Source organism: Danio rerio, chromosome 16 (assembly GCF_052040795.2).
Source record: "Danio rerio strain M-AB ecotype USA chromosome 16, GRCz13ab, whole genome shotgun sequence".
Lineage (NCBI taxonomy): Eukaryota > Metazoa > Chordata > Actinopteri > Cypriniformes > Danionidae > Danio > Danio rerio.
This window is the reverse complement of record NC_141036.1, coordinates 19,896,036-19,919,718: the sequence shown is the minus strand read 5'-3', so window position 1 is coordinate 19,919,718 and position 23,683 is coordinate 19,896,036.

The following is a 23,683-nucleotide window of genomic DNA, read 5'->3' as shown; positions in this document are numbered from 1 at the left end:
TTTTTAGTGGCTGGAACTGGTTTTATCATATTCTGAATTGAACGTTGAAAATGAGCTTTTCAGAGCCAGCAGAGGTCAAAATAAGCAGTAATGCAAACTCAGTCAGAGACATAGATTTTCACTTGCAACTTGCTTTAACATGTTTAACAGTGCATGAAATGTTATCTTAAACAAAAAGAATAATGCATTTTAGTGGCTGGAACTGGTTTTATCACATTCTGAATTGAACGTTGAAAATGAGCTTTTCAGAGCCAGCAGAGGTCAAAATAAGCAGTAATGCAAACTCAGTCAGAGACATAGATTTTCACTTGCAACTTGCTTTAACATGTTTAACAGTGCATGAAATGTTGTCTAAAACAAAAACATAATGCTTTTTAGTGGCTGGAACTGGTTTTATCACATTCTGAATTGAACGTTGAAAATGAGCTTTTCAGAGCCAGCAGAGGTCAAAATAAGCAGTAATGCAAACTCAGTCAGAGACATAGATTTTCACTTGCAACTTGCTTTAACATGTTTAACAGTGCATGAAATGTTGTCTAAAACAAAAAGAAAATGCTTTTTAGTGGCTGGAACTGGTTTTATCACATTCTGAATTGAACGTTGAAAATGAGCTTTTCAGAGCCAGCAGAGGTCAAAATAAGCAGTGATGCAAACTCAGTCAGAGACAAAGATTTTCACTTGCAACTTGCTTTAACATGTTTAACAGTGCATGAAATGTTGTCTAAAACAAAAAGAAAATGCTTTTTAGTGGCTGGAACTGGTTTTATCATATTCTGAATTGAACGTTGAAAATGAGCTTTTCAGAGCCAGCAGAGGTCAAAATAAGCAGTAATGCAAACTCAGTCAGAGACATAGATTTTCACTTGCAACTTGCTTTAACATGTTTAACAGTGCATGAAATGTTATCTTAAACAAAAAGAATAATGCATTTTAGTGGCTGGAACTGGTTTTATCACATTCTGAATTGAACGTTGAAAATGAGCTTTTCAGAGCCAGCAGAGGTCAAAATAAGCAGTAATGCAAACTCAGTCAGAGACATAGATTTTCACTTGCAACTTGCTTTAACATGTTTAACAGTGCATGAAATGTTGTCTAAAACAAAAACATAATGCTTTTTAGTGGCTGGATCTGGTTTTATCACATTCTGAATTGAACGTTGAAAATGAGCTTTTCAGAGCCAGCAGAGGTCAAAATAAGCAGTAATGCAAACTCAGTCATAGACATAGATTTTCACTTGCAACTTGCTTTAACATGTTTAACAGTGCATGAAATGTTGTCTAAAACAAAAAGAAAATGCTTTTTAGTGGCTGGAACTGGTTTTATCACATTCTGAATTGAACGTTGAAAATGAGCTTTTCAGAGCCAGCAGAGGTCAAAATAAGCAGTAATGCAAACTCAGTCAGAGACAAAGATTTTCACTTGCAACTTGCTTTAACATATTTAACAGTGCATGAAATGTTGTCTAAAACAAAAAGAAAATGCTTTTTAGTGGCTGGAACTGGTTTTATCACATTCTGAATTGAACGTTGAAAATGAGCTTTTCAGAGCCAGCAGAGGTCAAAATAAGCAGTAATGCAAACTCAGTCAGAGACATAGATTTTCACTTGCAACTTTCTTAAACATATTTAACAGTGCATGAAATGTTGTCTAAAACAAAAAGAAAATGCTTTTTAGTGGCTGGAACTGGTTTTATCACATTCTGAATTGAACGTTGAAAATGAGCTTTTCAGAGCCAGCAGAGGTCAAAATAAGCAGTAATGCAAACTCAGTCATAGACATAGATTTTCACTTGCAACTTGCTTCAACATGTTTAATAGTGCATGAAATGTTATCTAAAACAAAAAGAATAATGCATTTTAGTGGCTGGATCTGGTTTTATCACTTTCTGAATTCAACGTTGAAAATGAGCTTTTCAGAGCCAGCAGAGGTCAAAATAAGCAGTAATGCAAACTCAGTCAGAGACAAAGATTTTCACTTGCAACTTGCTTTAACATGTTTAACAGTGCATGAAATGTTGTCTAAAACAAAAAGAAAATGCTTTTTAGTGGCTGGATCTGGTTTTATCACATTCTGAATTGAACGTTGAAAATGAGCTTTTCAGAGCCAGCAGAGGTCAAAATAAGCAGTAATGCAAACTCAGTCATAGACATAGATTTTCACTTGCAACTTGCTTTAACATGTTTAACAGTGCATGAAATGTTATCTGAAACAAAAAGAATAATGCATTTTAGTGGCTGGATCTGGTTTTATCACTTTCTGAATTCAACGTTGAAAATGAGCTGTTCTCAGCCAGCAGAGGTCAAAATAAGCAGTAATGCAAACTCAGTCAGAGACATAGATTTTCACTTGCAACTTGCTTTAACATGTTTAACAGTGCATGAATTGTTGTCTAAAACAAAAAGAAAATGCTTTTTAGTGGCTGGAACTGGTTTTATCACATTCTGAATTGAACGTTGAAAATGAGCTTTTCAGAGCCAGCAGAGGTCAAAATAAGCAGTAATGCAAACTCAGTCAGAGACATAGATTTTCACTTGCAACTTGCTTTAACATGTTTAACAGTGCATGAATTGTTGTCTAAAACAAAAAGAAAATGCTTTTTAGTGGCTGGAACTGGTTTTATCACATTCTGAATTGAACGTTGAAAATGAGCTTTTCAGAGCCAGCAGAGGTCAAAATAAGCAGTGATGCAAACTCAGTCATAGACATAGATTTTCACTTGCAACTTTCTTAAACATATTTAACAGTGCATGAAATGTTGTCTAAAACAAAAAGAAAATGCTTTTTAGTGGCTAGAACTGGTTTTATCACATTCTGAATTGAACGTTGAAAATGAGCTTTTCAGAGCCAGCAGAGGTCAAAAAAAGCAGTAATGCAAACTCAGTCAGAGACATAGATTTTCACTTGCAACTTGCTTTAACATGTTTAACAGTGCATGAAATGTTGTCTAAAACAAAAAGATAATGCTTTTTAGTGGCTGGAACTGGTTTTATCACATTCTGAATTGAACGTTGAAAATGAGCTTTTCAGAGCCAGCAGAGGTCAAAATAAGCAGTAATGCAAACTCAGTCAGAGACAAAGATTTTCACTTGCAACTTGCTTTAACATGTTTAACAGTGCATGAAATGTTGTCTAAAACAAAAAGAATGATGCATTTTAGTAGCTGGATCTGGTTTTATCACATTCTGTGATGGACGTTGAAAATGAGCTTTTCAGAGCCAGCAGAGATCAAAATAAGCAGTAATGCAAACTCAGTCATAGACATAGATTTTCACTTGCAACTTTCTTAAACATATTTAACAGTGCATGAAATGTTGTCTAAAATAAAAAGAAAATGCTTTATAGTGGCTGGAACTGGTTTTATCACATTCTGAATTGAACGTTGAAAATGAGCTTTTCAGAGCCAGCAGAGGTCAAAATAAGCAGTAATGCAAACTCAGTCAGAGACATAGATTTTCACTTGCAACTTGCTTTAACATGTTTAACAGTGCATGAAATGTTGTCTAAAACAAAAAGATAATGCTTTTTAGTGGCTGGAACTGGTTTTATCACATTCTGAATTGAACGTTGAAAATGAGCTTTTCAGAGCCAGCAGAGGTCAAAATAAGCAGTAATGTAAACTCAGTCATAGACATAGATTTTCACTTGCAACTTGCTTTAACATGTTTAACAGTGCATGAAATGTTGTCTAAAACAAAAAGAAAATGCTTTTTAGTGGCTGGAACTGGTTTTATCACATTCTGAATTGAACGTTGAAAATGAGCTTTTCAGAGCCAGCAGAGGTCAAAATAAGCAGTAATGCAAACTCAGTCAGAGACAAAGATTTTCACTTGCAACTTGCTTTAACATGTTTAACAGTGCATGAAATGTTGTCTAAAACAAAAAGAAAATGCTTTTTAGTGGCTGGATCTGGTTTTATCACATTCTGAATTGAACGTTGAAAATGAGCTTTTCAGAGCCAGCAGAGGTCAAAATAAGCAGTAATGCAAACTCAGTCATAGACATAGATTTTCACTTGCAACTTGCTTTAACATGTTTAACAGTGCATGAAATGTTATCTAAAACAAAAAGAATAATGCATTTTAGTGGCTGGATCTGGTTTTATCACTTTCTGAATTCAACGTTGAAAATGAGCTGTTCTCAGCCAGCAGAGGTCAAAATAAGCAGTAATGCAAACTCAGTCAGAGACATAGATTTTCACTTGCAACTTGCTTTAACATGTTTAACAGTGCATGAATTATTGTCTAAAACAAAAAGAAAATGCTTTTTAGTGGCTGGAACTGGTTTTATCACATTCTGAATTGAACGTTGAAAATGAGCTTTTCAGAGCCAGCAGAGGTCAAAATAAGCAGTGATGCAAACTCAGTCATAGACATAGATTTTCACTTGCAACTTTCTTAAACATATTTAACAGTGCATGAAATGTTGTCTAAAACAAAAAGAAAATGCTTTTTAGTGGCTGGAACTGGTTTTATCACATTCTGAATTGAACGTTGAAAATTAGCTTTTCAGAGCCAGCAGAGGTCAAAATAAGCAGTAATGCAAACTCAGTCAGAGACAAAGATTTTCACTTGCAACTTGCTTTAACATGTTTAACAGTGCATGAAATGTTGTCTAAAACAAAAAGAAAATGCTTTTTAGTGGCTGGATCTGGTTTTATCACATTCTGAATTGAACGTTGAAAATGAGCTTTTCAGAGCCAGCAGAGGTCAAAATAAGCAGTAATGCAAACTCAGTCATAGACATAGATTTTCACTTGCAACTTGCTTTAACATGTTTAACAGTGCATGAAATGTTATCTAAAACAAAAAGAATAATGCATTTTAGTGGCTGGATCTGGTTTTATCACTTTCTGAATTCAACGTTGAAAATGAGCTGTTCTCAGCCAGCAGAGGTCAAAATAAGCAGTAATGCAAACTCAGTCATAGACATAGATTTTCACTTGCAACTTGCTTTAACATATTTAACAGTGCATGAAATGTTGTCTAAAACAAAAAGAAAATGCTTTTTAGTGGCTGGATCTGGTTTTATCACATTCTGAATTGAACGTTGAAAATGAGCTTTTCAGAGCCAGCAGAGGTCAAAATAAGCAGTAATGCAAACTCAGTCATAGACATAGATTTTCACTTGCAACTTGCTTTAACATGTTTAACAGTGCATGAAATGTTATCTAAAACAAAAAGAATAATGCATTTTAGTGGCTGGATCTGGTTTTTTCACTTTCTGAATTGAACGTTGAAAATGAGCTGTTCTCAGCCAGCAGAGGTCAAAATAAGCAGTAATGCAAACTCAGTCAGAGACATAGATTTTCACTTGCAACTTGCTTTAACATGTTTAACAGTGCATGAATTGTTGTCTAAAACAAAAAGAAAATGCTTTTTAGTGGCTGGAACTGGTTTTATCACATTCTGAATTGAACGTTGAAAATGAGCTTTTCAGAGCCAGCAGAGGTCAAAATAAGCAGTGATGCAAACTCAGTCATAGACATAGATTTTCACTTGCAACTTTCTTAAACATATTTAACAGTGCATGAAATGTTGTCTAAAACAAAAAGAAAATGCTTTTTAGTGGCTGGAACTGGTTTTATCACATTCTGAATTGAACGTTGAAAATGAGCTTTTCAGAGCCAGCAGAGGTCAAAATAAGCAGTAATGCAAACTCAGTCATAGACATAGATTTTCACTTGCAACTTGCTTTAACATGTTTAACAGTGCATGAAATGTTATCTAAAACAAAAGAATAATGCATTTTAGTGGCTGGATCTGGTTTTATCACTTTCTGAATTCAACGTTGAAAATGAGCTGTTCTCAGCCAGCAGAGGTCAAAATAAGCAGTAATGCAAACTCAGTCAGAGACATAGATTTTCACTTGCAACTTGCTTTAACATGTTTAACAGTGCATGAATTGTTGTCTAAAACAAAAAGAAAATGCTTTTTAGTGGCTAGAACTGGTTTTATCACTTTCTGAATTCAACGTTGAAAATGAGCTTTTCAGAGCCAGCAGAGGTCAAAATAAGCAGTGATGAAAACTCAGTCATAGACATAGATTTTCACTTGCAACTTTCTTAAACATATTTAACAGTGCATGAAATGTTGTCTAAAACAAAAAGAAAATGCTTTTTAGTGGCTGGAACTGGTTTTATCACATTCTGAATTGAACGTTGAAAATGAGCTGTTCTCAGCCAGCAGAGGTCAAAATAAGCAGTAATGCAAACTCAGTCAGAGACATAGATTTTCACTTGCAACTTGCTTTAACATGTTTAACAGTGCATGAATTGTTGTCTAAAACAAAAAGAAAATGCTTTTTAGTGGCTGGAACTGGTTTTATCACATTCTGAATTGAACGTTGAAAATGAGCTTTTCAGAGCCAGCAGAGGTCAAAATAAGCAGTGATGCAAACTCAGTCATAGACATAGATTTTCACTTGCAACTTTCTTAAACATATTTAACAGTGCATGAAATGTTGTCTAAAACAAAAAGAAAATGCTTTTTAGTGGCTGGAACTGGTTTTATCACATTCTGAATTCAACGTTAAAATGAGCTGTTCAGAGCCAGCAGAGGTCAAAATAAGCAGTAATGCAAACTCAGTCAGAGACATAGATTTTCACTTGCAACTTGCTTTAACATGTTTAACAGTGCATGAAATGTTGTCTAAAACAAAAAGATAATGCTTTTTAGTGGCTGGAACTGGTTTTATCACATTCTAAATTGAACGTTGAAAATGAGCTTTTCAGAGCCAGCAGAGGTCAAAATAAGCAGTAATGCAAACTCAGTCATAGACATAGATTTTCACTTGTAACTTGCTTTAACATGTTTAACAGTGCATGAAATGTTGTCTAAAACAAAAAGAAAATGCTTTTTAGTGGCTGGAACTGGTTTTATCACATTCTGAATTGAACGTTGAAAATGAGCTTTTCAGAGCCAGCAGAGGTCAAAATAAGCAGTAATGCAAACTCAGTCAGAGACATAGATTTTCACTTGCAACTTTCTTAAACATATTTAACAGTGCATGAAATGTTGTCTAAAACAAAAAGAAAATGCTTTTTAGTGGCTGGAACTGGTTTTATCACATTCTGAATTGAACGTTGAAAATGAGCTTTTCAGAGCCAGCAGAGGTCAAAATAAGCAGTAATGCAAACTCAGTCATAGACATAGATTTTCACTTGCAACTTGCTTTAACATGTTTAACAGTGCATGAAATGTTATCTAAAACAAAAGAATAATGCATTTTAGTGGCTGGATCTGGTTTTATCACTTTCTGAATTCAACGTTGAAAATGAGCTGTTCTCAGCCAGCAGAGGTCAAAATAAGCAGTAATGCAAACTCAGTCAGAGACATAGATTTTCACTTGCAACTTGCTTTAACATGTTTAACAGTGCATGAATTGTTGTCTAAAACAAAAAGAAAATGCTTTTTAGTGGCTAGAACTGGTTTTATCACTTTCTGAATTCAACGTTGAAAATGAGCTTTTCAGAGCCAGCAGAGGTCAAAATAAGCAGTGATGAAAACTCAGTCATAGACATAGATTTTCACTTGCAACTTTCTTAAACATATTTAACAGTGCATGAAATGTTGTCTAAAACAAAAAGAAAATGCTTTTTAGTGGCTGGAACTGGTTTTATCACATTCTGAATTGAACGTTGAAAATGAGCTGTTCTCAGCCAGCAGAGGTCAAAATAAGCAGTAATGCAAACTCAGTCAGAGACATAGATTTTCACTTGCAACTTGCTTTAACATGTTTAACAGTGCATGAATTGTTGTCTAAAACAAAAAGAAAATGCTTTTTAGTGGCTGGAACTGGTTTTATCACATTCTGAATTGAACGTTGAAAATGAGCTTTTCAGAGCCAGCAGAGGTCAAAATAAGCAGTGATGCAAACTCAGTCATAGACATAGATTTTCACTTGCAACTTTCTTAAACATATTTAACAGTGCATGAAATGTTGTCTAAAACAAAAAGAAAATGCTTTTTAGTGGCTGGAACTGGTTTTATCACATTCTGAATTCAACGTTAAAATGAGCTGTTCAGAGCCAGCAGAGGTCAAAATAAGCAGTAATGCAAACTCAGTCAGAGACATAGATTTTCACTTGCAACTTGCTTTAACATGTTTAACAGTGCATGAAATGTTGTCTAAAACAAAAAGATAATGCTTTTTAGTGGCTGGAACTGGTTTTATCACATTCTAAATTGAACGTTGAAAATGAGCTTTTCAGAGCCAGCAGAGGTCAAAATAAGCAGTAATGCAAACTCAGTCATAGACATAGATTTTCACTTGTAACTTGCTTTAACATGTTTAACAGTGCATGAAATGTTGTCTAAAACAAAAAGAAAATGCTTTTTAGTGGCTGGAACTGGTTTTATCACATTCTGAATTGAACGTTGAAAATGAGCTTTTCAGAGCCAGCAGAGGTCAAAATAAGCAGTAATGCAAACTCAGTCAGAGACAAAGATTTTCACTTGCAACTTGCTTTAACATGTTTAACAGTGCATGAAATGTTGTCTAAAACAAAAAGAAAATGGTTTTTAGTGGCTGGATCTGGTTTTATCACATTCTGAATTGAACGTTGAAAATGAGCTTTTCAGAGCCAGCAGAGATCAAAATAAGCAGTAATGCAAACTCAGTCATAGACATAGATTTTCACTTGCAACTTGCTTTAACATGTTTAACAGTGCATGAAATGTTATCTAAAACAAAAAGAATAATGCATTTTAGTGGCTGGATCTGGTTTTATCACTTTCTGAATTCAACGTTGAAAATGAGCTTTTCAGAGCCAGCAGAGGTCAAAATAAGCAGTGATGCAAACTCAGTCATAGACATAGATTTTCACTTGCAACTTTCTTAAACATATTTAACAGTGCATGAAATGTTGTCTAAAACAAAAAGAAAATGCTTTTTAGTGGCTGGAACTGGTTTTATCACATTCTGAATTGAACGTTGAAAATGAGCTTTTCAGAGCCAGCAGAGCTCAAAATAAGCAGTAATGCAAACTCAGTCATAGACATAGATTTTCACTTGCAACTTGCTTTAACATGTTTAACAGTGCATGAAATTTTGTCTAAAACAAAAACATAATGCTTTTTAGTGGCTGGAACTGGTTTTATCACATTCTGAATTGAACGTTGAAAATGAGCTTTTCAGAGCCAGCAGAGGTCAAAATAAGCAGTAATGCAAACTCAGTCAGAGACAAAGATTTTCACTTGCAACTTGCTTTAACATATTTAACAGTGCATGAAATGTTGTCTAAAACAAAAAGAATGATGCATTTTAGTAGCTGGATCTGGTTTTATCACATTCTGTGATGGACGTTGAAAATGAGCTTTTCAGAGCCAGCAGAGGTCAAAATAAGCAGTAATGCAAACTCAGTCAGAGACATAGATTTTCACTTGCAACTTTCTTAAACATATTTAACAGTGCATGAAATGTTGTCTAAAACAAAAAGAAAATGCTTTTTAGTGGCTGGAACTGGTTTTATCACATTCTGAATTGAACATTGAAAATGAGCTTTTCAGAGCCAGCAGAGGTCAAATTAAGCAGTAATGCAAACTCAGTCAGAGACAAAGATTTTCACTTGCAACTTGCTTTAACATATTTAACAGTGCATGAAATGTTGTCTAAAACAAAAAGAAAATGCTTTTTAGTGGCTGGAACTGGTTTTATCATATTCTGAATTGAACGTTGAAAATGAGCTTTTCAGAGCCAGCAGAGGTCAAAATAAGCAGTAATGCAAACTCAGTCAGAGACATAGATTTTCACTTGCAACTTGCTTTAACATGTTTAACAGTGCATGAAATGTTATCTTAAACAAAAAGAATAATGCATTTTAGTGGCTGGAACTGGTTTTATCACATTCTGAATTGAACGTTGAAAATGAGCTTTTCAGAGCCAGCAGAGGTCAAAATAAGCAGTAATGCAAACTCAGTCAGAGACATAGATTTTCATTTGCAACTTGCTTTAACATGTTTAACAGTGCATGAAATGTTGTCTAAAACAAAAACATAATGCTTTTTAGTGGCTGGAACTGGTTTTATCACATTCTGAATTGAACGTTGAAAATGAGCTTTTCAGAGCCAGCAGAGGTCAAATTAAGCAGTAATGCAAACTCAGTCATAGACATAGATTTTCACTTGCAACTTGCTTTAACATGTTTAACAGTGCATGAAATGTTGTCTAAAACAAAAAGAAAATGCTTTTTAGTGGCTGGAACTGGTTTTATCACATTCTGAATTGAACGTTGAAAATGAGCTTTTCAGAGCCAGCAGAGGTCAAAATAAGCAGTAATGCAAACTCAGTCAGAGACAAAGATTTTCACTTGCAACTTGCTTTAACATGTTTAACAGTGCATGAAATGTTGTCTAAAACAAAAAGAAAATGCTTTTTAGTGGCTGGAACTGGTTTTATCATATTCTGAATTGAACGTTGAAAATGAGCTTTTCAGAGCCAGCAGAGGTCAAAATAAGCAGTAATGCAAACTCAGTCAGAGACATAGATTTTCACTTGCAACTTGCTTTAACATGTTTAACAGTGCATGAAATGTTATCTTAAACAAAAAGAATAATGCATTTTAGTGGCTGGAACTGGTTTTATCACATTCTGAATTGAACGTTGAAAATGAGCTTTTCAGAGCCAGCAGAGGTCAAAATAAGCAGTAATGCAAACTCAGTCAGAGACATAGATTTTCACTTGCAACTTGCTTTAACATGTTTAACAGTGCATGAAATGTTGTCTAAAACAAAAACATAATGCTTTTTAGTGGCTGGATCTGGTTTTATCACATTCTGAATTGAACGTTGAAAATGAGCTTTTCAGAGCCAGCAGAGGTCAAAATAAGCAGTAATGCAAACTCAGTCATAGACATAGATTTTCACTTGCAACTTGCTTTAACATGTTTAACAGTGCATGAAATGTTGTCTAAAACAAAAAGAAAATGCTTTTTAGTGGCTGGAACTGGTTTTATCACATTCTGAATTGAACGTTGAAAATGAGCTTTTCAGAGCCAGCAGAGGTCAAAATAAGCAGTAATGCAAACTCAGTCAGAGACAAAGATTTTCACTTGCAACTTGCTTTAACATATTTAACAGTGCATGAAATGTTGTCTAAAACAAAAAGAAAATGCTTTTTAGTGGCTGGAACTGGTTTTATCACATTCTGAATTGAACGTTGAAAATGAGCTTTTCAGAGCCAGCAGAGGTCAAAATAAGCAGTAATGCAAACTCAGTCAGAGACATAGATTTTCACTTGCAACTTTCTTAAACATATTTAACAGTGCATGAAATGTTGTCTAAAACAAAAAGAAAATGCTTTTTAGTGGCTGGAACTGGTTTTATCACATTCTGAATTGAACGTTGAAAATGAGCTTTTCAGAGCCAGCAGAGGTCAAAATAAGCAGTAATGCAAACTCAGTCATAGACATAGATTTTCACTTGCAACTTGCTTCAACATGTTTAACAGTGCATGAAATGTTATCTAAAACAAAAAGAATAATGCATTTTAGTGGCTGGATCTGGTTTTATCACTTTCTGAATTCAACGTTGAAAATGAGCTTTTCAGAGCCAGCAGAGGTCAAAATAAGCAGTAATGCAAACTCAGTCAGAGACAAAGATTTTCACTTGCAACTTGCTTTAACATGTTTAACAGTGCATGAAATGTTGTCTAAAACAAAAAGAAAATGCTTTTTAGTGGCTGGATCTGGTTTTATCACATTCTGAATTGAACGTTGAAAATGAGCTTTTCAGAGCCAGCAGAGGTCAAAATAAGCAGTAATGCAAACTCAGTCATAGACATAGATTTTCACTTGCAACTTGCTTTAACATGTTTAACAGTGCATGAAATGTTATCTGAAACAAAAAGAATAATGCATTTTAGTGGCTGGATCTGGTTTTATCACTTTCTGAATTCAACGTTGAAAATGAGCTGTTCTCAGCCAGCAGAGGTCAAAATAAGCAGTAATGCAAACTCAGTCAGAGACATAGATTTTCACTTGCAACTTGCTTTAACATGTTTAACAGTGCATGAATTGTTGTCTAAAACAAAAAGAAAATGCTTTTTAGTGGCTGGAACTGGTTTTATCACATTCTGAATTAAACGTTGAAAATGAGCTTTTCAGAGCCAGCAGAGGTCAAAATAAGCAGTAATGCAATCTCAGTCAGAGACATAGATTTTCACTTGCAACTTGCTTTAACATGTTTAACAGTGCATGAATTGTTGTCTAAAACAAAAAGAAAATGCTTTTTAGTGGCTGGAACTGGTTTTATCACATTCTGAATTGAACGTTGAAAATGAGCTTTTCAGAGCCAGCAGAGGTCAAAATAAGCAGTGATGCAAACTCAGTCATAGACATAGATTTTCACTTGCAACTTTCTTAAACATATTTAACAGTGCATGAAATGTTGTCTAAAACAAAAAGAAAATGCTTTTTAGTGGCTAGAACTGGTTTTATCACATTCTGAATTGAACGTTGAAAATGAGCTTTTCAGAGCCAGCAGAGGTCAAAATAAGCAGTAATGCAAACTCAGTCAGAGACATAGATTTTCACTTGCAACTTGCTTTAACATGTTTAACAGTGCATGAAATGTTGTCTAAAACAAAAAGATAATGCTTTTTAGTGGCTGGAACTGGTTTTATCACATTCTGAATTGAACGTTGAAAATGAGCTTTTCAGAGCCAGCAGAGGTCAAAATAAGCAGTAATGCAAACTCAGTCAGAGACAAAGATTTTCACTTGCAACTTGCTTTAACATGTTTAACAGTGCATGAAATGTTGTCTAAAACAAAAAGAATGATGCATTTTAGTAGCTGGATCTGGTTTTATCACATTCTGTGATGGACGTTGAAAATGAGCTTTTCAGAGCCAGCAGAGATCAAAATAAGCAGTAATGCAAACTCAGTCATAGACATAGATTTTCACTTGCAACTTTCTTAAACATATTTAACAGTGCATGAAATGTTGTCTAAAACAAAAAGAAAATGCTTTTTAGTGGCTGGAACTGGTTTTATCACATTCTGAATTGAATGTTGAAAATGAGCTTTTCAGAGCCAGCAGAGGTCAAAATAAGCAGTAATGCAAACTCAGTCAGAGACATAGATTTTCACTTGCAACTTGCTTTAACATGTTTAACAGTGCATGAAATGTTGTCTAAAACAAAAAGATAATGCTTTTTAGTGGCTGGAACTGGTTTTATCACATTCTGAATTGAACGTTGAAAATGAGCTTTTCAGAGCCAGCAGAGGTCAAAATAAGCAGTAATGTAAACTCAGTCATAAACATAGATTTTCACTTGCAACTTGCTTTAACATGTTTAACAGTGCATGAAATGTTGTCTAAAACAAAAAGAAAATGCTTTTTAGTGGCTGGAACTGGTTTTATCACATTCTGAATTGAACGTTGAAAATGAGCTTTTCAGAGCCAGCAGAGGTCAAAATAAGCAGTAATGCAAACTCAGTCAGAGACAAAGATTTTCACTTGCAACTTGCTTTAACATGTTTAACAGTGCATGAAATGTTGTCTAAAACAAAAAGAAAATGCTTTTTAGTGGCTGGATCTGGTTTTATCACATTCTGAATTGAACGTTGAAAATGAGCTTTTCAGAGCCAGCAGAGGTCAAAATAAGCAGTAATGCAAACTCAGTCATAGACATAGATTTTCACTTGCAACTTGCTTTAACATGTTTAACAGTGCATGAAATGTTATCTAAAACAAAAAGAATAATGCATTTTAGTGGCTGGATCTGGTTTTATCACTTTCTGAATTCAACGTTGAAAATGAGCTGTTCTCAGCCAGCAGAGGTCAAAATAAGCAGTAATGCAAACTCAGTCAGAGACATAGATTTTCACTTGCAACTTGCTTTAACATGTTTAACAGTGCATGAATTGTTGTCTAAAACAAAAAGAAAATGCTTTTTAGTGGCTGGAACTGGTTTTATCACATTCTGAATTAAACGTTGAAAATGAGCTTTTCAGAGCCAGCAGAGGTCAAAATAAGCAGTAATGCAATCTCAGTCAGAGACATAGATTTTCACTTGCAACTTGCTTTAACATGTTTAACAGTGCATGAATTGTTGTCTAAAACAAAAAGAAAATGCTTTTTAGTGGCTGGAACTGGTTTTATCACATTCTGAATTGAACGTTGAAAATGAGCTTTTCAGAGCCAGCAGAGGTCAAAATAAGCAGTGATGCAAACTCAGTCATAGACATAGATTTTCACTTGCAACTTTCTTAAACATATTTAACAGTGCATGAAATGTTGTCTAAAACAAAAAGAAAATGCTTTTTAGTGGCTAGAACTGGTTTTATCACATTCTGAATTGAACGTTGAAAATGAGCTTTTCAGAGCCAGCAGAGGTCAAAATAAGCAGTAATGCAAACTCAGTCAGAGACATAGATTTTCACTTGCAACTTGCTTTAACATGTTTAACAGTGCATGAAATGTTGTCTAAAACAAAAAGATAATGCTTTTTAGTGGCTGGAACTGGTTTTATCACATTCTGAATTGAACGTTGAAAATGAGCTTTTCAGAGCCAGCAGAGGTCAAAATAAGCAGTAATGCAAACTCAGTCAGAGACAAAGATTTTCACTTGCAACTTGCTTTAACATGTTTAACAGTGCATGAAATGTTGTCTAAAACAAAAAGAATGATGCATTTTAGTAGCTGGATCTGGTTTTATCACATTCTGTGATGGACGTTGAAAATGAGCTTTTCAGAGCCAGCAGAGATCAAAATAAGCAGTAATGCAAACTCAGTCATAGACATAGATTTTCACTTGCAACTTTCTTAAACATATTTAACAGTGCATGAAATGTTGTCTAAAACAAAAAGAAAATGCTTTTTAGTGGCTGGAACTGGTTTTATCACATTCTGAATTGAATGTTGAAAATGAGCTTTTCAGAGCCAGCAGAGGTCAAAATAAGCAGTAATGCAAACTCAGTCAGAGACATAGATTTTCACTTGCAACTTGCTTTAACATGTTTAACAGTGCATGAAATGTTGTCTAAAACAAAAAGATAATGCTTTTTAGTGGCTGGAACTGGTTTTATCACATTCTGAATTGAACGTTGAAAATGAGCTTTTCAGAGCCAGCAGAGGTCAAAATAAGCAGTAATGTAAACTCAGTCATAAACATAGATTTTCACTTGCAACTTGCTTTAACATGTTTAACAGTGCATGAAATGTTGTCTAAAACAAAAAGAAAATGCTTTTTAGTGGCTGGAACTGGTTTTATCACATTCTGAATTGAACGTTGAAAATGAGCTTTTCAGAGCCAGCAGAGGTCAAAATAAGCAGTAATGCAAACTCAGTCAGAGACAAAGATTTTCACTTGCAACTTGCTTTAACATGTTTAACAGTGCATGAAATGTTGTCTAAAACAAAAAGAAAATGCTTTTTAGTGGCTGGATCTGGTTTTATCACATTCTGAATTGAACGTTGAAAATGAGCTTTTCAGAGCCAGCAGAGGTCAAAATAAGCAGTAATGCAAACTCAGTCATAGACATAGATTTTCACTTGCAACTTGCTTTAACATGTTTAACAGTGCATGAAATGTTATCTAAAACAAAAAGAATAATGCATTTTAGTGGCTGGATCTGGTTTTATCACTTTCTGAATTCAACGTTGAAAATGAGCTGTTCTCAGCCAGCAGAGGTCAAAATAAGCAGTAATGCAAACTCAGTCAGAGACATAGATTTTCACTTGCAACTTGCTTTAACATGTTTAACAGTGCATGAATTATTGTCTAAAACAAAAAGAAAATGCTTTTTAGTGGCTGGAACTGGTTTTATCACATTCTGAATTGAACGTTGAAAATGAGCTTTTCAGAGCCAGCAGAGGTCAAAATAAGCAGTGATGCAAACTCAGTCATAGACATAGATTTTCACTTGCAACTTTCTTAAACATATTTAACAGTGCATGAAATGTTGTCTAAAACAAAAAGAAAATGCTTTTTAGTGGCTGGAACTGGTTTTATCACATTCTGAATTGAACGTTGAAAATGAGCTTTTCAGAGCCAGCAGAGGTCAAAATAAGCAGTAATGCAAACTCAGTCAGAGACAAAGATTTTCACTTGCAACTTGCTTTAACATGTTTAACAGTGCATGAAATGTTGTCTAAAACAAAAAGAAAATGCTTTTTAGTGGCTGGAACTGGTTTTATCACATTCTGAATTGAACGTTGAAAATGAGCTTTTCAGAGCCAGCAGAGGTCAAAATAAGCAGTAATGCAAACTCAGTCAGAGACATAGATTTTCACTTGCAACTTTCTTAAACATATTTAACAGTGCATGAAATGTTGTCTAAAACAAAAAGAAAATGCTTTTTAGTGGCTGGAACTGGTTTTATCACATTCTGAATTGAACGTTGAAAATGAGCTTTTCAGAGCCAGCAGAGGTCAAAATAAGCAGTAATGCAAACTCAGTCATAGACATAGATTTTCACTTGCAACTTGCTTCAACATGTTTAACAGTGCATGAAATGTTATCTAAAACAAAAAGAATAATGCATTTTAGTGGCTGGATCTGGTTTTATCACTTTCTGAATTCAACGTTGAAAATGAGCTTTTCAGAGCCAGCAGAGGTCAAAATAAGCAGTAATGCAAACTCAGTCAGAGACAAAGATTTTCACTTGCAACTTGCTTTAACATGTTTAACAGTGCATGAAATGTTGTCTAAAACAAAAAGAAAATGCTTTTTAGTGGCTGGATCTGGTTTTATCACATTCTGAATTGAACGTTGAAAATGAGCTTTTCAGAGCCAGCAGAGGTCAAAATAAGCAGTAATGCAAACTCAGTCATAGACATAGATTTTCACTTGCAACTTGCTTTAACATGTTTAACAGTGCATGAAATGTTATCTGAAACAAAAAGAATAATGCATTTTAGTGGCTGGATCTGGTTTTATCACTTTCTGAATTCAACGTTGAAAATGAGCTGTTCTCAGCCAGCAGAGGTCAAAATAAGCAGTAATGCAAACTCAGTCAGAGACATAGATTTTCACTTGCAACTTGCTTTAACATGTTTAACAGTGCATGAATTGTTGTCTAAAACAAAAAGAAAATGCTTTTTAGTGGCTGGAACTGGTTTTATCACATTCTGAATTAAACGTTGAAAATGAGCTTTTCAGAGCCAGCAGAGGTCAAAATAAGCAGTAATGCAAACTCAGTCAGAGACATAGATTTTCACTTGCAACTTGCTTTAACATGTTTAACAGTGCATGAATTGTTGTCTAAAACAAAAAGAAAATGCTTTTTAGTGGCTGGAACTGGTTTTATCACATTCTGAATTGAACGTTGAAAATGAGCTTTTCAGAGCCAGCAGAGGTCAAAATAAGCAGTGATGCAAACTCAGTCATAGACATAGATTTTCACTTGCAACTTTCTTAAACATATTTAACAGTGCATGAAATGTTGTCTAAAACAAAAAGAAAATGCTTTTTAGTGGCTAGAACTGGTTTTATCACATTCTGAATTGAACGTTGAAAATGAGCTTTTCAGAGCCAGCAGAGGTCAAAATAAGCAGTAATGCAAACTCAGTCAGAGACATAGATTTTCACTTGCAACTTGCTTTAACATGTTTAACAGTGCATGAAATGTTGTCTAAAACAAAAAGATAATGCTTTTTAGTGGCTGGAACTGGTTTTATCACATTCTGAATTGAACGTTGAAAATGAGCTTTTCAGAGCCAGCAGAGGTCAAAATAAGCAGTAATGCAAACTCAGTCAGAGACAAAGATTTTCACTTGCAACTTGCTTTAACATGTTTAACAGTGCATGAAATGTTGTCTAAAACAAAAAGAATGATGCATTTTAGTAGCTGGATCTGGTTTTATCACATTCTGTGATGGACGTTGAAAATGAGCTTTTCAGAGCCAGCAGAGATCAAAATAAGCAGTAATGCAAACTCAGTCATAGACATAGATTTTCACTTGCAACTTTCTTAAACATATTTAACAGTGCATGAAATGTTGTCTAAAACAAAAAGAAAATGCTTTTTAGTGGCTGGAACTGGTTTTATCACATTCTGAATTGAATGTTGAAAATGAGCTTTTCAGAGCCAGCAGAGGTCAAAATAAGCAGTAATGCAAACTCAGTCAGAGACATAGATTTTCACTTGCAACTTGCTTTAACATGTTTAACAGTGCATGAAATGTTGTCTAAAACAAAAAGATAATGCTTTTTAGTGGCTGGAACTGGTTTTATCACATTCTGAATTGAACGTTGAAAATGAGCTTTTCAGAGCCAGCAGAGGTCAAAATAAGCAGTAATGTAAACTCAGTCATAAACATAGATTTTCACTTGCAACTTGCTTTAACATGTTTAACAGTGCATGAAATGTTGTCTAAAACAAAAAGAAAATGCTTTTTAGTGGCTGGAACTGGTTTTATCACATTCTGAATTGAACGTTGAAAATGAGCTTTTCAGAGCCAGCAGAGGTCAAAATAAGCAGTAATGCAAACTCAGTCAGAGACAAAGATTTTCACTTGCAACTTGCTTTAACATGTTTAACAGTGCATGAAATGTTGTCTAAAACAAAAAGAAAATGCTTTTTAGTGGCTGGATCTGGTTTTATCACATTCTGAATTGAACGTTGAAAATGAGCTTTTCAGAGCCAGCAGAGGTCAAAATAAGCAGTAATGCAAACTCAGTCATAGACATAGATTTTCACTTGCAACTTGCTTTAACATGTTTAACAGTGCATGAAATGTTATCTAAAACAAAAAGAATAATGCATTTTAGTGGCTGGATCTGGTTTTATCACTTTCTGAATTCAACGTTGAAAATGAGCTGTTCTCAGCCAGCAGAGGTCAAAATAAGCAGTAATGCAAACTCAGTCAGAGACATAGATTTTCACTTGCAACTTGCTTTAACATGTTTAACAGTGCATGAATTATTGTCTAAAACAAAAAGAAAATGCTTTTTAGTGGCTGGAACTGGTTTTATCACATTCTGAATTGAACGTTGAAAATGAGCTTTTCAGAGCCAGCAGAGGTCAAAATAAGCAGTGATGCAAACTCAGTCATAGACATAGATTTTCACATGCAACTTTCTTAAACATATTTAACAGTGCATGAAATGTTGTCTAAAACAAAAAGAAAATGCTTTTTAGTGGCTGGAACTGGTTTTATCACATTCTGAATTGAACGTTGAAAATGAGCTTTTCAGAGCCAGCAGAGGTCAAAATAAGCAGTAATGCAAACTCAGTCAGAGACAAAGATTTTCACTTGCAACTTGCTTTAACATGTTTAACAGTGCATGAAATGTTGTCTAAAACAAAAAGAAAATGCTTTTTAGTGGCTGGATCTGGTTTTATCACATTCTGAATTGAACGTTGAAAATGAGCTTTTCAGAGCCAGCAGAGGTCAAAATAAGCAGTAATGCAAACTCAGTCATAGACATAGATTTTCACTTGCAACTTGCTTTAACATGTTTAACAGTGCATGAAATGTTATCTAAAACAAAAAGAATAATGCATTTTAGTGGCTGGATCTGGTTTTATCACTTTCTGAATTCAACGTTGAAAATGAGCTGTTCTCAGCCAGCAGAGGTCAAAATAAGCAGTAATGCAAACTCAGTCATAGACATAGATTTTCACTTGCAACTTGCTTTAACATATTTAACAGTGCATGAAATGTTGTCTAAAACAAAAAGAAAATGCTTTTTAGTGGCTGGATCTGGTTTTATCACATTCTGAATTGAACGTTGAAAATGAGCTTTTCAGAGCCAGCAGAGGTCAAAATAAGCAGTAATGCAAACTCAGTCATAGACATAGATTTTCACTTGCAACTTGCTTTAACATGTTTAACAGTGCATGAAATGTTATCTAAAACAAAAAGAATAATGCATTTTAGTGGCTGGATCTGGTTTTTTCACTTTCTGAATTGAACGTTGAAAATGAGCTGTTCTCAGCCAGCAGAGGTCAAAATAAGCAGTAATGCAAACTCAGTCAGAGACATAGATTTTCACTTGCAACTTGCTTTAACATGTTTAACAGTGCATGAATTGTTGTCTAAAACAAAAAGAAAATGCTTTTTAGTGGCTGGAACTGGTTTTATCACATTCTGAATTGAACGTTGAAAATGAGCTTTTCAGAGCCAGCAGAGGTCAAAATAAGCAGTGATGCAAACTCAGTCATAGACATAGATTTTCACTTGCAACTTTCTTAAACATATTTAACAGTGCATGAAATGTTGTCTAAAACAAAAAGAAAATGCTTTTTAGTGGCTGGAACTGGTTTTATCACATTCTGAATTGAACGTTGAAAATGAGCTTTTCAGAGCCAGCAGAGGTCAAAATAAGCAGTAATGCAAACTCAGTCATAGACATAGATTTTCACTTGCAACTTGCTTTAACATGTTTAACAGTGCATGAAATGTTATCTAAAACAAAAAGAATAATGCATTTTAGTGGCTGGATCTGGTTTTATCACTTTCTGAATTCAACGTTGAAAATGAGCTGTTCTCAGCCAGCAGAGGTCAAAATAAGCAGTAATGCAAACTCAGTCAGAGACATAGATTTTCACTTGCAACTTGCTTTAACATATTTAACAGTGCATGAAATGTTGTCTAAAACAAAAAGAATAATGCATTTTAGTGGCTGGATCTGGTTTTATCACTTTCTGAATTCAACGTTGAAAATGAGCTGTTCTCAGCCAGCAGAGGTCAAAATAAGCAGTAATGCAAACTCAGTCATAGACATAGATTTTCACTTGCAACTTGCTTTAACATATTTAACAGTGCATGAAATGTTGTCTAAAACAAAAAGAAAATGCTTTTTAGTGGCTGGAACTGGTTTTATCACATTCTGAATTGAACGTTGAAAATGAGCTTTTCAGAGCCAGCAGAGGTCAAAATAAGCAGTAATGCAAACTCAGTCAGAGACAAAGATTTTCACTTGCAACTTGCTTTAACATGTTTAACAGTGCATGAAATGTTGTCTAAAACAAAAAGAAAATGCTTTTTAGTGGCTGGATCTGGTTTTATCACATTCTGAATTGAACGTTGAAAATGAGCTTTTCAGAGCCAGCAGAGGTCAAAATAAGCAGTAATGCAAACTCAGTCATAGACATAGATTTTCACTTGCAACTTGCTTTAACATGTTTAACAGTGCATGAAATGTTATCTAAAACAAAAAGAATAATGCATTTTAGTGGCTGGATCTGGTTTTTTCACTTTCTGAATTGAACGTTGAAAATGAGCTGTTCTCAGCCAGCAGAGGTCAAAATAAGCAGTAATGCAAACTCAGTCAGAGACATAGATTTTCACTTGCAACTTGCTTTAACATGTTTAACAGTGCATGAATTGTTGTCTAAAACAAAAAGAAAATGCTTTTTAGTGGCTGGAACTGGTTTTATCACATTCTGAATTGAACGTTGAAAATGAGCTTTTCAGAGCCAGCAGAGGTCAAAATAAGCAGTGATGCAAACTCAGTCATAGACATAGATTTTCACTTGCAACTTTCTTAAACATATTTAACAGTGCATGAAATGTTGTCTAAAACAAAAAGAAAATGCTTTTTAGTGGCTGGAACTGGTTTTATCACATTCTGAATTGAACGTTGAAAATGAGCTTTTCAGAGCCAGCAGAGGTCAAAATAAGCAGTAATGCAAACTCAGTCATAGACATAGATTTTCACTTGCAACTTGCTTTAACATGTTTAACAGTGCATGAAATGTTATCTAAAACAAAAAGAATAATGCATTTTAGTGGCTGGATCTGGTTTTATCACTTTCTGAATTCAACGTTGAAAATGAGCTGTTCTCAGCCAGCAGAGGTCAAAATAAGCAGTAATGCAAACTCAGTCAGAGACATAGATTTTCACTTGCAACTTGCTTTAACATATTTAACAGTGCATGAAATGTTGTCTAAAACAAAAAGAATAATGCATTTTAGTGGCTGGATCTGGTTTTATCACTTTCTGAATTCAACGTTGAAAATGAGCTGTTCTCAGCCAGCAGAGGTCAAAATAAGCAGTAATGCAAACTCAGTCATAGACATAGATTTTCACTTGCAACTTGCTTTAACATATTTAACAGTGCATGAAATGTTGTCTAAAACAAAAAGAAAATGCTTTTTAGTGGCTGGAACTGGTTTTATCACATTCTGAATTGAACGTTGAAAATGAGCTTTTCAGAGCCAGCAGAGGTCAAAATAAGCAGTAATGCAAACTCAGTCAGAGACAAAGATTTTCACTTGCAACTTGCTTTAACATGTTTAACAGTGCATGAAATGTTGTCTAAAACAAAAAGAAAATGCTTTTTAGTGGCTGGATCTGGTTTTATCACATTCTGAATTGAACGTTGAAAATGAGCTTTTCAGAGCCAGCAGAGGTCAAAATAAGCAGTAATGCAAACTCAGTCATAGACATAGATTTTCACTTGCAACTTGCTTTAACATGTTTAACAGTGCATGAAATGTTGTCTAAAACAAAAAGAAAATGCTTTTTAGTGGCTGGAACTGGTTTTATCACATTCTGAATTGAACGTTGAAAATGAGCTTTTCAGAGCCAGCAGAGGTCAAAATAAGCAGTAATGCAAACTCAGTCAGAGACAAAGATTTTCACTTGCAACTTGCTTTAACATGTTTAACAGTGCATGAAATGTTGTCTAAAACAAAAAGAAAATGCTTTTTAGTGGCTGGATCTGGTTTTATCACATTCTGAATTGAACGTTGAAAATGAGCTTTTCAGAGCCAGCAGAGGTCAAAATAAGCAGTAATGCAAACTCAGTCAGAGACAAAGATTTTCACTTGCAACTTGCTTTAACATGTTTAACAGTGCATGAAATGTTGTCTAAAACAAAAAGATAATGCTTTTTAGTGGCTTGATCTGGTTTTATCACTTTCTGAATTCAACGTTGAAAATGAGCTGTTCTCAGCCAGCAGAGGTCAAAATAAGCAGTAATGCAAACTCAGTCAGAGACATAGATTTTCACTTGCAACTTGCTTTAACATGTTTAACAGTGCATGAATTGTTGTCTAAAACAAAAAGAAAATGCTTTTTAGTGGCTGGAACTGGTTTTATCACATTCTGAATTGAACGTTGAAAATGAGCTTTTCAGAGCCAGCAGAGGTCAAAATAAGCAGTGATGCAAACTCAGTCATAGACATAGATTTTCACTTGCAACTTTCTTAAACATATTTAACAGTGCATGAAATGTTGTCTAAAACAAAAAGAAAATGCTTTTTAGTGGCTGGAACTGGTTTTATCACATTCTGAATTGAACGTTGAAAATGAGCTTTTCAGAGCCAGCAGAGGTCAAAATAAGCAGTAATGCAAACTCAGTCAGAGACATAGACTTTCACTTGCAACTTGCTTTAACATGTTTAACAGTGCATGAAATGTTGTCTAAAACAAAAAGATAATGCTTTTTAGTGGCTGGAACTGGTTTTATCACATTCTAAATTGAACGTTGAAAATGAGCTTATCTCAGCCAGCAGAAGGGTCAAATCACAGTAATGCAAACTCAGTCAGAGACATAGATTTTCACTTGCAACTTGCTTTAACATGTTTAACAGTGCATGAAATGTTGTCAAAAACAAAAAGAATGATGCATTTTAGTAGCTGGATCTGGTTTTATCACATTCTGTGATGGACGTTGAAAATGAGCTTTTCAGAGCCAGCAGAGATCAAAATAAGCAGTAATGCAAACTCAGTCATAGACATAGATTTTCACTTGCAACTTTCTTAAACATATTTAACAGTGCTTGAAAT